This window comes from Trachypithecus francoisi, unplaced genomic scaffold (assembly GCF_009764315.1).
Source record: "Trachypithecus francoisi isolate TF-2019V2 unplaced genomic scaffold, Tfra_2.0 Lachesis_group10, whole genome shotgun sequence".
In the NCBI taxonomy this organism is placed as follows: Eukaryota; Metazoa; Chordata; class Mammalia; order Primates; family Cercopithecidae; genus Trachypithecus; species Trachypithecus francoisi.
Window position 1 is genome coordinate 53736006 of NW_022681455.1, and position 7600 is coordinate 53743605.

Below are 7600 nucleotides of genomic sequence, written 5' to 3' on the forward strand. Positions count from 1 at the left end.
AGTGCTGGGATTACAGATGTGAGCCACTGTGCCTGGATGCTTAGTAAATTTAGACATGAGCCCAAACTAAACCCAACCTCAGCTCCTACCTTTCCCTGCTGTCCAGAGCTGCCCTGCCCTCATTCCTTTCTCTCTTTACTGGCATCTGTTCCTTTCTACTCTTGAAGGAAAGCTTACTTGGGGATAATTTTCCTTCTCCATCTGCTTCTCTTGGCTCTGCAACTCATAAGAAAGGATTGGAGAAAATATCACATGGATCACATAGTTTTGCATTTCAGAGACTCTAATGCAGTCATCTGGTGCTAGTCAAAGAATCTCCAAAAATCCACTTCCTTCTGAGTCTTCAATTTTGCTGTGAGATAAGGGAAGGTCAAATGTGGTTTCCACTTTTAAAATATGGGTTACTGAGGCTGAAAATCTAACAAAAGCCAGCTCCAAGCATTTACTATCTTCACCATTTTGCTTCTCTACTCTCCCTTCAATTACTTTTCCTTCCTTGCTATTTCAATGCAGAATCTTCCATGAGGAAGTTCTCAGCCCTTCCACCTTCCACCCCTTTAGCAGATCACCAGTAGGTTCCTGAGGCATACTGTATTGCAACAAGGGATATTTGAAGGTTTTAGTTCCTAGCAGTGATAAGCTGGTGAGTGAAGGCCTTCTCAGTTCCCCAGGATCATGCCCCAGTAGAGACTACCTTGAAGTGAATGTGGTCAAGTTTTCCCTGGAAAAGGCACCCATTCCAGAAGCCTGTTCTGGGACATGGCTCCATCACTAGCACAATCCGCAAAGTGATTTTTTTTTTTTTAACAATAGACTGACAATGGTTACTGGTATGAAATTTCTTTCGTTTCATTTGCTTTACATCTCCGAGCAATATCTTTTTGCTTTAATCAAGCAACTACTGTGTTCATGAAATACAACTTTTTTTTTAATATACAATTTTTTTTCAGATTGTTTCAAAGAAAGAAAAAACCTAGAAGAGCAAAAATCTGGGTCCCTGTTTTTTATCTACCACTTGACAGCTGTGTGACCTTGAGCAAGTCATAGCCATTCCTTCTTAAAATATGAGAGTGCCTGGTATATGCCAGGCACTGGGACACAATGATGAGGAGGAACAGGAAATGGACCCAAGAAATTGGCCATTACACTTGCTCTAAAGAGTTGAGAAAGAGAGGAGAAAACTTCTAAGTCTGAAGAGAGGAGAAAACCTCTAAGTCTGCTTGGAGGATGGGAAGGATCTTTCATAAAACAGGTAGAAGAACGTCGGCTCTGGTGCTGTGAAATACTTGGTCAACCGCACTAGAAGACAATGCTTTTTTTTTTTGAGACGGAGTCTCGCTCTGTCGCCCAGGCTGGAGTGCAGTGGCCGGATCTCAGCTCACTGCAAGCGCCGCCTCCCGGGTTCACGCCATTCTCCTGCCTCAGCCTCCCGAGTAGCTGGGACTACAGGCGCCCGCCACCGCACCCGGCTAGTTTTTTGTATTTTTTAGTAGAGACGGGGTTTCACTGTGTTAGCCAGGATGGTCTCGATCTCCTGACCTTGTGATCCACCCGTCTCGGCCTCCCAAAGTGTTGGGATTACAGGCTTGAGCCACCGTGCCCGGCCGAACACAATGCTTTTTATGAGCACTTTATTGGTTTGAAAATTATACAGTTCATTTCTATTAGTGGTGATACTTACAATTTGATCATGCACATATGACTTTCAAAATCTAAAGTTAACAAATGTCTCTATCTACCTACCAAATAATAGAAAGACTTTAGAACACTCTAAACCAATGATCTCCTCCATTTTAATTCCATCCTATTGTATAACCACAAAATCAATCACTATTACGATGTTGCTTCTTATAATCAAGATCTATTTAGATTTATTTACATTTTACTGATTTCCTTGCTTACAATACCTTTCTGCATCTCACTCCTTTTTTTTTCTTTCTTTTTTTTTGAGACGGAGTCTCGCTCTGTCGCCCAAGCTGGAGTGTAGTGGTGTGATCTTGGCTCACTGCAACCTCCACCTCCCGGGTTCAAGCAATTTTTCTGCCTCAGCCTCCCGAGTAGCTGGTACTACAGACACGCACCACCATGCCCTGTTAATTTTTGTATTTACTTTAGTAGAGATGGGGTTTCACCATATTGGTCAGTCTGATCTCGAACTCCTGACCTTGCAATCTGCCTGCCTTGCCCTCCCAAAGTGCTGGGATTACAGGTGTGAGCCACGACACCCGGCTTTACTCCTTCCTTCTGAGTTCAACTTTGTTTTTCCTGAATTGCATCCACTAGTAGGGTCCTTTAGGGGTGCACTTTCAATTATTATTATTTTAATGATGGTTTAGTTGGACATAGAACTTTAGTCAAAATCTATTTAGATTTATTTACATTTTACTAATTTCCTTGCCTACTATACCTTTCTGCGTCTCACTCCTGCCTTCTGAGTTCAGTCTTGTTCTTCCTTATTTGCATCTACTAGTAGGGTCCTTTAGGGGTGCACTCTAAATTATTATTATTATTTTAATGGTGGTTTAGTTGGGCATAGAACTTTAGTTTGATAACTATGCATCTCAAAGATATTAGTACACTTATAGTGTTGCTTATATCAATGTAATTATTGTTCATTTTGGTTAACTGACTTTTTGCTTATGAAGATCTTTGTCTTTGACATTTTGTGGTTTCACTACATTTTGTTTTGTTGTCGACATTAGGAATGAACTTATTTTTATTTTTCTTGATCAGGACTTCTTAAATTGTGTGAATCTGACCATTTACGTTTCAAAAAGTTTAGACAATTCTAGTCATTGCATCTTCAAATTTTGCCTCTTCCCCATTTTTTCCATGTTTTCTTTCTGGAACTGCTATTGGATATCTTTTAATTTTATCCTCTACATTTCTCCCTTTTTCTTCTCTCTCTCTTTTTTTTTTTTTGTCTCAATCTCTTTGGAATTCATGCTCAGAGATATCTTCCAGTTTGCTAATGCTTACTCCAGTTGCATATTCCAGCTAATGCTATTCCAGCTAATGTTATCTTCCAGCTTCCACTAGCTGGAATGCATATTCCAGCTAATACTATCTTCCAGTTTCCTTTGCTCTTTCTAATGCATCAATTAAGTTTTCAGCTTCAATGAATGTACTTTTCATTTCTAAGCACTGTGTTTGTTTATTCCATCAACTTTGCAGTTGCATTTTTCTCCTTTTTTTTTTTTTTATTGTTTTACGTCTTTAATCATTCTAAAGATACCTGTTTTATTGCCTATGTCTGACTCACCGGAAATTCCTAGGTATCCAGTCATGTTGTTTGTGGTATCTGTTGCCTCTTGCTCCTGGTAGCCTGAGTGTTTCATAAATATAGATTGCGAATTTATCAACACTGAGCCTTTATCTGTGAGGATCCTGTGAGGCCTGGATCGAAGGTGTGATCCTGCAGCAAAGTTTTACAACTGCCTCTGTCGAATGCCCCATGGGTAGAAAACCAGGCTCCATTTTTACATGAATTGCTTGAGTGACAGTACTTGAGCTATAAAAGACAAGCCCTGAATCCATGTGGGGGCAGGTCTTGATCAAGAACTCTCAGGGCAGACTTTCTTTTTCCTCACTCAGAACCCAGACTGAAATAAACAAAATACCTTGTCATCTCCCAGTCAGTGGGCGGATTTATTTAAGGACCTCTCAATTACTGAAAATAGAGTCCTTCAAGAGTCCCCTACTGGCATATCAGTTCCAACTCCCAGCCTTATATATGCGTGGAGCCAGGACCTCATCTGCCATCTCCAAGCAGGCATTTGCTCTGAGCTAGTGCGATGGCGCCCCCTTCTTGTCTCCCACTTCCCTCCCAGGACAACCACAGGCTTCCTGTCTCTGCGCTGCTCTGGTTTTCAGTGACCTTTTTCAATTTTAGCTCCTGAACATTTCTTGTACTATCTTATAAAGTCAGTTATGCTTTTAAAAGTATATTTTTTGTTTTTGTTTTTTCCCAGCATTTCTAGATGTTTTATAATGGGAGGCTCTACATTTTTCTATATTGTTAGAAATGTAAACTCTTATATATACTTTTACTAATAGATCCCAAAGAAGTTTTTAACTTGGTGTAATCATCTTGTTATGTGAAAAGGTGGCCGTCATAGCTGGCTAAATGCTAAAGAGGATTAGCCTTGGTGAACACGCTACTAACTCAAAAAGTTATAATAGGGTGCTTGAGAGAATACAGGAGAAACATAAAGCCTTTTGAGGGCATAGTCAAGCAGAATATTGCAAACTGAAGGAATCTTGGAGATTAATGTATTTGTTCATTCATTCATTCATCAGTTACCTGATGCATGCCTATGACCCAGAAACTGCTGGGTATGCAGTTTCTTCTCATCAAGATCACCTTCTGCAGCACATGGTGAATAATAAACAGATGATTAAGTAACATAGTTATAGATGGTGATAAAAGCTGCACACTTATCAGATGAAGACTGGGAGGTTTCATCTCCATGAAGAAGTAACAGTTGAGCTGAACCCTAAACCATGAGAAAGAGTTAGCCATGAGAAGAGGAGGAAGCAGCACCTAGACAGAAAGGCAATGTGATTCAGTTGGTGGGCGGACAGCACAGGAAACTCTAGTGAGAAACCAGAGCAGACAGAGGGTTCCGAGAACACAGAAACCAACTTAGTCAGAGTTGGCCCTGGTGGGGCTCTGATTATACCTTCTCTATTCTCCAGTCCTCCACCCCTCACATACCACTAATGCCCTTGACAGCTGTCCTATTCAGCCTTGTCTTTAAGCAAGTTGTTATCTACCGCATCAAATACCTTCAAGTGCCCACATGAGCCATAAGAAGACCTAGAACACCTGCTTCTGGGGTATTTTGGACCTCTTGCTCCAAATCCATAGAGCCTCTGCAATTAATGAGATTATCTAGGAGTTCTTGCACCTGTTGTTTTTATGTAATTCTGTCTGTGCTCACTCGAATAACTACTAATTATGTTCTGGCATAATAAATAAAAACTTGCTGTATGGTTTTAGAAAAAAAAGAAAGTGCTTGATATTTAAAAAGTGCTTTTTATTAGAAAAATCTCTATACTAAATTGTCAAATTTTTGTATCTTTTTGTTATATAGAGAGCTATCTATACAGCCCTGCTCCAGTTGACAAGTATATATACATGTATGTATACATATATATATTTATATGAGCCTGAAAAGAAGAAAACAAATTTTATTGTCTTCCTTCTAATATCACTGATGAGTAACTGCATCCTCTCAATAGTTTGGAAACTATTGTTCACTTGATTTCACTTTATTTTCATAATAATCATGGGAGGTTAATAGTATTATTTCCCTTCTTTACCAGAAAAGGAAATCAGTTTCCTTTTATGACAATGGTGAAGCAACATAAAATATTACATAGAATAGATTAAGGATAAAATGTGCACGTTAAGAGTTAAATATTCATCTCTGTTCTAAGCGAGTAACACCAACATTTGCATCTCAATTTGTATGAATTGGGTATTTTGAATAGCTATGTAATTTCCTACCATTATTAGTAGAAAAGCTGTTGTGCATGCTTTCTTTTAAAATAAACATGCATTGACCAAAATTCATTATCGAATACAAAATCAAAATCAACATTTCAATTTTTATACTTAGATATGATTTCATTTTCTTTACCTTATTGTTTTGAAGGTCTTTCTACAGGAAGCCAGAGTCTTATGAATTCTAGGATGAGATAGATTTCTGAGACATTAACCACATTAGATGGAATTATTTTCATTAATCCTTTGTATAGCAACTGAAAATAGACCTGGAAATAAGTGTTGAAAACATAAATCTTAGACATGAGAAGCATTCAGTAGGAGAGTCCTGGCATAGTTGTGTTTTCCCAGGACACTGTCTTAATTTAATCTTAGTGCCACAAATGGAGTGGCTCTTTGAAATATTAGGATTTGTCAAGTGACTTTTCTCAGTAATGGTGTTGCCTCTGCCCGTCTGTCAAACTCTTTTCAACACGTTTAAAGGGCAAGTTAGAACAAAAACGCAGAACTGAAAAGCATTCTGATATATCTACACTGTATTTCGGATGTTGTTTTACTTGCTCTAGTTCAGTCTCTTCAGTTCTTGATGATAACATACTTGGCACATTCTAGCTGCCTACAAAACACATCAATCAGGAAAATAAACTGTTTATAGAATCACACACATGTCATTTCTAACCATCCCAGTCATTCCTATCCTTCAAAATCCTGGCCATTGCCACATTGCTACTTGAGTGTACAAAATTTTTTGACAGGTTGTATGTCAAGTGCTTTATATGTAACATCCATCAAACCTTTACAATTACCCAGTGAACCTGCTACCTTGATTAGCCCCCCCCCTTTTTTTTTTAACAGATAAGGAAACAGAGGTGTACAGATGTTAACTATCTCACCCAAGGCCATGCAGTCAGGATGGAATGGGGCAGGATTCGAACCCAGGCAGTTTCATCCCAGGGCCTGAGTGTTTAGTCACCGATAAATGGAATGTTGCTTGTGGATTACATGCAGAGCATCATGCTGGGCATGTATCTCATATTCTACTGAGGAAGTAAGTCACGAGTCTAGGAGGAGGAGGCAGGATGCAAAATCCAAAACGCTTTGCCTTCTCCTTATGGCCCTTTATTTTGGGATTCAACTTATTTTTCTTACCTAATTGCCTACCACCTACCATTTTTCTACTTGAACTCTGGACTCATTGTGAGGTGTCTAGAGAAACCCTCACCTTCCCAGCTCCATGCCTTTGTTTACTTGATGATAATATGTTCTTCTCCATCCCCCACACAAATCTGTTTTTCTTTAGGTGCATCCTAACCAGTCTCCGTGGAGCTCTTCTTTCACTTGAACTCATAACATTCCTTCCCTCCTTTTTCAGTAACCATACATGCTAGGTATTATTCCATGTGCTTCATATCTGCCCCTGATGCAAGCCTCAAGGTTACCTAGAAGAGTATACTAGGAAGAAAGAATGGAAAATGCAGAGGCCTTAAGGCCGGAGTGTACTAAGCATGTACCAAACCGTAGGGAGGCCAGCAGCATCTAGGAGATATTTTTTAGCTCCCACAGGGCAAAAATGAGCTATGTGGGTACTCAAGGCCAGCAGTCTATTTCTCCAAGCTGTCTTTGATGACTCTACACTCAGGCTTGCCTAGTGGAGTGGCTGTCTTATCTCTTTTATAAAGGCATTAATCCCATTCAAATGGCAGAGCTTTCAGTCACTTTCCAAAGGCCCTACACCCTAATGCTATTACCTTGGGGGTTAGGATTAAAACATATAAATTTTGGGAGGACACAGACATTCAGACAATAGCAGTGGTTCTTTGGAAGCCTATCACTCTAGTTTTTCAGTATTATATGTAACAAAAACTGGGCGCAGCTATCATCTAGTAACAAAGCCTTGAAGTACATAAAACAATATTTTCAGAACTAAAAGGAGAAATAGACAAATCCATAATCATAAGGGGAGATTTTGGTGCTCCTCTTTTAGTGAAGAATATAAATAGAATGAACAGACCAAAAAATAGTAAAAACATAAGGGTTTGAAGAACATGATTAACAAACTCGATCTAATTGATACATACATGTTGAAAACTA